Source organism: Cryptotermes secundus, unplaced genomic scaffold (genome assembly GCF_002891405.2).
Source record: "Cryptotermes secundus unplaced genomic scaffold, Csec_1.0 scaffold196, whole genome shotgun sequence".
Taxonomy (NCBI): domain Eukaryota; kingdom Metazoa; phylum Arthropoda; class Insecta; order Blattodea; family Kalotermitidae; genus Cryptotermes; species Cryptotermes secundus.
Genome location: NW_019735556.1, coordinates 1,196,728 through 1,204,149, shown reverse-complemented (window position 1 = coordinate 1,204,149; position 7,422 = coordinate 1,196,728). Strand labels below are relative to the sequence as shown.

The following is a 7,422-nucleotide window of genomic DNA, read 5'->3' as shown; positions in this document are numbered from 1 at the left end:
GAAAGATATGCCAAGATTATTATTGTTCTTGTATAATCATGAATGGTCTCTAAGAAAGTTAAANTTATTGTAGGGGGTTACTTGAAGTAGATCATCTGTCACCCAGACATCATGGATTCTCTCGGATTGGAAGCGTGTTCATTTTTCATCACCAGAACAAGGGACAAATTCAGATGTAAAGATACCTGACAGTGTTTACAAATACATGGAAGAGTCCACACATCTGGGAGCATTATTACGGAATGAAATATGCATTTATGAAGAAATCAGGAATGGGCGAAGAGGGTGTTTGGGAAAAGCTTGCTACCATTTTGTTCTGAATCTTTTCACTGCCTATCTGCCATCTAAACATGTAAAGACAAAATAAGCAAAACTTCAGACTTCCCTGGTGTTCGAGTATGGGAGCTAAAAATTGTATCTTAGCTACTTGATAATATTAATATTCAACCTCCTATATGGTAAAATTCAGTATTCCACCAACTACAAGAGCCAAGTTACACTGCTGATATGTTGTGAAAGATATGCCAAGATTATTATTGTTCTTGTATAATCATGAATGTTCTCTAAGAAAGTTAAGTCATCATGACAGCACACACGTACAAACATGCAGATCATTTATCACATAGCATGTTCTATATCAACCAGCAATCTGACTGAATCACTGTCTAACTGACTAACAAATTAACTGAAACTCTTCTTCTATTTTACAAGCATGGCCGGCAAACACTAACATGAAGTGATCTGCATGTTTATAATTTTCGTGTTATTCATAAGACTATGGTTCCCATAAGCAAACTCACTGCTCTTACTAGAGATATTTTTGGTCAGTGTCTGCTCTTGCAGTTTTCTGGATGTTTGCAAATATGAAAACGTATCTAATGGGTATAGGCCCATGTCTCAATTGGTGTTTTTGTACGTGATTGTATAAATTATGCAAGGCATTGGGGTTGTCAGGTCTTAAAGTGGTCCAGTTTAGTGAATTTTGTCCAAATAGAAATGAGGACTAGCATAAAACTCGGCAATTGGAAAGAAGATAATTAGTAACACATTACAGGGGAACGCAGAATCTGAGCTCACATCACTCAAAATAGAAATTAAAATTTGTGGTTGTAGGATGGTTTGCACTACCATGAAGGTAATTTAAGTGGTGTAATTGAGCAAGCGCAACCTGGTTATGATGGGTGGCGGGGGTCGGAAGGGGCACAGCAATAGAAACAGTGTATGGTCCCAAATTTTATGTGAGAAAATTGAGAAAGTGTGTAGGTTTTGACTCTATTCAAACTAAGGCCTTCAGGTCTTGATTGTCACGCTGTTCTATGAGATAGATGGGATGAGGGAGGGAGGAAGGCAGAAAGAAAAGAAGGGGGTCATGGGATCCAGATAGGTGAAATGAAGAGTTTTGGACCGGTGCTCTGAACCATACTGTTATTGCTCCTGTAAGCACACACTGTGACTCTGTCTCAACACAGTCCTAAGTGAAGAGTGCACTCAGTGGATGCTTATTAGGGCAGCAGCAGCACTGCGAAGAGGTTCACCTCATGTTCTTCATTTCGGGTATGAAATCCTGAACATAAGACAGGATTTCATATCCCCCCCTCAATGTCCTGTGCCTCACCGTGGCGAGGGGGTGTAACAATGAATGATGCAAAAGTTCGTGTGAGACAGACACAGTTCTGAAATTCTGCTCATCACAATGTAAATGTACGTCTGGCTATGCTTCCAAATTGCCCATGTTTGGTAAATGATTATTTCGCACGTGCTTATCCCCTGTATGTATTCACAAGTTTCTAATGAAATCTTATATTACCTGGCTGTCCAACCACCTACCGCAGCATTAGTGCTCCTCCAAGTTGGTACTGTTTAATACTCGTTACACCTGGACAGTCCCTAATTGTTTAGACAAGCACATTCATAAGAAAAATAGCATTTCCTTCACTGTTAACTCATACTGTTTCCAAGTGAACTGACATCCTTCACTGGCCAAAGCAGGACAGAGCAAAAGATTTCTGGTGCATCACCTCTCTTCTGGAAATTAAATCACATCAAACATTTCAATTACCTTAGAATTTACAATGATGACGATAGCAAGATATGAATTTAAGGACCTCCATTAAAAGGTTCTGACTACATGCTTACACTGTGTTTAGTGCTATCAGTTTTGTTTGAAGTGTTTTAGACCGAACCAGTAATTATGGAAATAAAAAAGTGAAAGCACTTTAAGACAGTGTAAGATATTTTCTTCATTAACTGATATTATGAGAATTTTGCTTTGTATTAAGAACCATATATAAAGTTTCATACTTTCTCAAGTTCATGTTAGCCTGTTGGGTGAGGAATATAAGTTAAGGCTGAATTCATGGAAGGAGATGTCATTAAGCATTGCTTATCCTTTCCAGGGATAACTGGTCCCCATCCATTGGTGAATGATACCTTGGCAGCCCTCATGGTTATATTCCCTCATGTTACAGACTGTTTGAGTTATATCTGGAGAATTTTTACAATAACAGCTTCATGTATTTGACATGCAAGGGTCCGCTAATTTATCTATGCCTGCTGACTTGATAAATAAATTTGTTCACCAAAATAAATGGAAAAAAGCCAATTATAAATTAATTTTTTCTTCTGAAGCTGAGATGATGGGAGGTCCTAGGATCTTTTCAGTGCTGGGGGCAGCCATATATTTTGCTCAGAAACTTGTGTAGGATGTGGCTCAGAATATTTGTAATAACTGTCATAGAGTATTGAGAACAGAATGCTTTTATTTAAATGCTCTTAATATTTATTGCTGCTTATTGCTATTTATTAATTTTTAAAAAATCAATAGAAATTAAATATCTAATCCCCCATCCTACCGCGATTGCTCATGGTTTTGAAGTGACTTTTCACACACAGTATTTCTGAATCAGACATTTTACCAGAAGCTATTGTGATTATAAAATTTTGCTTTGGTTTCATAATCATTCAATTTTCATTAAATTTCAAGGGCCTAATTGGTCAGCCATTTTTCTCTTTCACAACAAATTACCATTTACACCTACATTTCGCGTTGCTCAAAACAGATGACCTAGAATAGTACTGTCTTCTGGGTTTTCAGGTTGTGTAATTCTCTGCCTGCTTCTACAGGTTTCTTACTTTGCTTACTCTTCGACCATGATGACAAAGCAAATGTTCCTGAGAAACTCTGGAATTTTTCCAAACGAGATGCCTTGTGGGCCCAAGAAAACGTACTCCTCGAAGTCACTGCTGTCAGAACCAGAGATTCAACACAGATAATAATTAGAAATTGAGTTCACTCACTCACTCATAGAGCTTAGCCCTTCTTGAGAAGCCGGCAATTGTGCAGCTACTCAACAAGTTTCCAGAATTTTATGGAACTTTAAGGTTCATTACCACATTCACAAGAGCCCTCCACTTGTCCCTATCAACAGCCAGACCAATCCACTCCATGCCATCCCAACCTGTCTCTCTAAGATCCATTTTAACATTGGTCTTCCCGGTGGTCTCTTTCCTTCTGGCTTTTCCAGAAATATCCTATATGCATTCTCCTTCTCCCCCATTCATGCTACATGCACTGCCCACCTCATCCTCCTTGACTTGATCATTCTAATTATACTTGGAGAAGAGTACAAGTTATGAAGCTCCTTATGCAGTTTTCTCCAACCTCCTGTCACTTTATCCCTCTTCAGTTCAGATATTCTCCTCAACACCCTGTTCTCAAACACCCTCAATCTATGTGCCTCCCTTAATGACAGAGACAAAGCTTCACACCCATATAGAACCACAGGCAAAATTATAGTTTTCTATATTCTAATAATGTTTTTTGACAGCAGACGAGAAGACAAAAGGTTCTGGATTAAATGGTAGCAAGCATTACTCAAGTTCAATGTCCTCTTAATTTCCCCTTGAATCAGGTTTTGATTTGATATAGTCATTCCAAAATATATGAACTGTGCCACATTTTCAAAGCATCTGCTACCTATCTTTTATGTCATGATTTTACCCTGCATTCTGCTGAAGAGACAGCAACATATACATAAATACCTCTCATGGTCCAGTTTCAATCAGTCCTGATTCACTATAGTCCAGTTTGAAAATTTCAAAACAAACTAAATTTTAATTGAGCAAAATAGTCGTAAAAATAAATTCTAAAAAATTAGTACACAAAATTATTTTTAATACATAAATGATTGGTCTTTTTCCTTTATACAGTCAAGTCTCTTTTTGTACAGTTTATTTTTATGTTTTTTTAAAGTTATGCGATACGATACATATTTCAATTTTTTCTGGATTTCCCCCTTTTATATGTATTTACCTATGCTTGGGTCATTCGTTCTTGAGCTCTNAGCTCTGACAGCTATCACTGGAGGAGGTGGAGATAGCACTGAAGAGGCATGCTCCGCATTGACTTTTATCTTGCTACAAAGAAATGTATGAAGAGAAAAGGCCAAAGAAGAAAAATGTGCAGACATCAAATTGCAATTTTTAGAGAATAAAAAGTGAATTGCGATAAACATTAATTTTTTAAAGTTATTTCTAATAAAGACATTTAAATTTATTAATTCCGTTTTATTTATTGTAAAACGGAGATTTTTTTAACCAATTATCCTTTTTTGTATGTATTTAGTTCCTCGATTAGTCTGATTTCAAAAAGTCCGGGGCATTGGCAGAACCGATTACCTGGACTATGCGAGGTATTGCTGTACTTAGTTTTCTCTGTGTTTACTTCTAGACCAATCTACTTTCTGGTGTAAATTAAAGACTTCATGTTTCTCTTTATGGTATCTATATTATCACCCAGTAGATTTACATCATCAGCATAGACCAGCAGCTGATGTGCCCAATTTACTTTCAATCCCACCGCATTTTCATGGACCTTCCTAAAGGCACATTCTAAAGCAAAGTTGAAAAGCAGTGGCAATAAAGCATCTCCTTGTTTTGGACCATTCTGGATAACAAAATTATCAGATAAATGTTTACCTATATGGACTTTACTAGATGTTTCATTTAAACACATTTTAATCAGCCTAACTAGTTTCATGGGTACCCCAAGCTCTATGAGGATATTGTAAAATACTTCCCTTAGGCTTTCTTGAAGTCTGGGAATTGCTGATGTACTGTCTCATTGTACTCCTACTTTTCCTCTAGTATCTGACATATGGGCTGGTCACAGTAGCCGAGTGGTCTGAGGCATGTACTGCCTTCGCTCACTTGGAAGCCTGGATCATGGGTTCAAATCCCACACGAAGCATGGATGTTACGTATGTGTATGTTTTTTATTGTCTGTGTTGTCCTATGTTTAGGTAGAGGCCTTGAAACGAGCTGATCCCTCGTTGAGGGAGTCCTACCGTCTGTAAAATGACCATGAAAATGAAAATAAGAGGCCAGGGCCGAAGGGGGCTGTGGAGCCGGCGAAAAAAAAGTCTAACAAATGCAAAAGATTTGATCACTAGTTGATCTTTTATGTTGAAACCCATACTGATGATCTCCAAAAATTTCATCCGTATATGGACTTAACATTGAGAGCAGAATATTGGATAAAATTTTGCATGAAATTGACAGGAATGATATCCCACACTAATTACTACACTCATTTTTATCACCCTTCTGGTGAACTGGTATAACAGACTCCTTCCACCAATCGGGCAAGTCTTCCTTATTCCAAATAGAATTAATTAGCTTATGAATCTTAAAACGTAATATTTCACCTCCTGCTTGATTCAGTTCTGCCGGAATTTGATCACTACCTGGCAATTTATACCTTTTGTTCACATTTTCCATTTCATTTAACTTGCAACTTCGCAGAATTTCATGCAACGTTGTATATACATCATTTCAAATGTTTAGTAAACTATTTCGCTTCACATTTAGAACGTGAAACGTGTTTCAAAACAGTATACTCTTACTTTAAACCGGAATATACAGATACACTACACTACCTACCTGTTGATAATTTGTCATTCAGTAACTATTCTCTGCAGTGTTCCTTTAGTCCTCGTGGTGTTTTGCAGTAATGTGTTTTCCAGGTAGATGGAGAATAATACTGCAATCAGTGTATACATCTAACAAGTCTAACCATTATTAACCACGCGTTTCAGTCAGTCCACTACGGTCCACTATGTTCTTCGCTTTCACACGCCATTTTTTCCTTCAGGTTTGCGCGCGGAAGTCTTTCATTTGACAGGACTCGCTAGCTCTATGGTGCCAGCAAACTAATTACGTTTCACTTTCAATCAACTTTCGTCATTCTCTACCCCCTCCATCCCTTCTAGTGCCATTGTCGGAGTTAAGCCGTGTTAAGTATTCCATTGCCCGGTGCGAAAATACACGGGTCAAAGTCGTGAAATTATTCGCAGCTGTGTTGGATTACGTATGTGGGACAGTAGTTAGCCTTTTAAACGACTGAGCTATGGCAGTAGCTGTTGTTCCCCCTTTCTTGCGGTCAGATGAATGGACAATATACGCGTTCACCTTCCCAAACACGAGTCTTTATTTACTTGTATGTGTGAATCATTGGAGAAATTCCGGAAGGTTAAAGTTATCAATGGGGGTAAGAAATTAGGCATCATGCCTTGAAGACGCAAAGGGACAAGAGGTGTGATTCCCCAATTCTCAATTTTTGCACTTGATGGAGCTCCGTTGTTAGCTCCACACACATTCAGCTTTTCGGACGAGGAGACGTCTTGTGGCTAATGACGTTATGGATAAGATTAAAAAAATCTTGTCCTTGCGGGGAATCGAACCCCGACTTCTAGATCGTTTAGTATTTTTTTTTTAATTCGCTTAGTGGGGGGGTGGAGTCCAACTGGGCAGGTTTAGCCATTAGCAGGGCCCGGATTTTGATGACCTAAAAATATCTGAAAAATGATCTATAAAATAACAAAAAAATGTTTAAAAAATGACCTAAAGTTTAAAAAAGTGACTTAAAAACTAATTTCTAAATTTTCTTAAAATCAGGTAGATGCGGACTGTGTAAATTAGGATCTTTACATGTTTTCATGATACCGAGATTTCGTTTGAAGTAATTGATNACATAGATTTCTACCTCACGAAACAAATATCTTCAGTCTGATCAATGAATGTCAGTTATTAAAAAACGCGAAAGATAACCAAAATTGATGTAAAACGTGAAAAAAATGATGAAAAATGACGTAAAAACTTGTAAAAATGACCTAAAACTTAAAACATACAAAATATGACATAAAATGCACAATAAAATTCACATTTTATAACCAGAGGTTCATAATCGGGGCTTCTGTACTTAAAAGCAACGTTTACTACATAAAGAAAAAAAGATGACATGTCATCAAAATCCGGGCCCTGGTCATTAGTCTAATCGCTATAGAAACTGAGCCATAGCTCAAGCGATTAGTCGCTGGCTTCCCACCGCGGCGGCCCGGGTTCAAGCCCGGGTCTGGTCAAGCG

General features: G+C 37.8%; 1 long non-coding RNA gene across 1 annotated transcript; it reads right to left on the bottom strand.

Annotated features, from left to right (window-relative positions):
* Positions 1–265: 265 nt before the first annotated feature.
* Positions 266–6,342, bottom strand: LOC117282718. The gene is made up of 3 exons (XR_004513568.1): positions 5,941–6,342; positions 3,039–3,243; positions 266–2,025 (listed from the first exon to the last, which is right to left on the bottom strand). It is a non-coding gene; the product is annotated as an uncharacterized LOC117282718 (long non-coding RNA).
* Between the last annotated feature and the right edge of the window lie 1,080 nt (positions 6,343–7,422).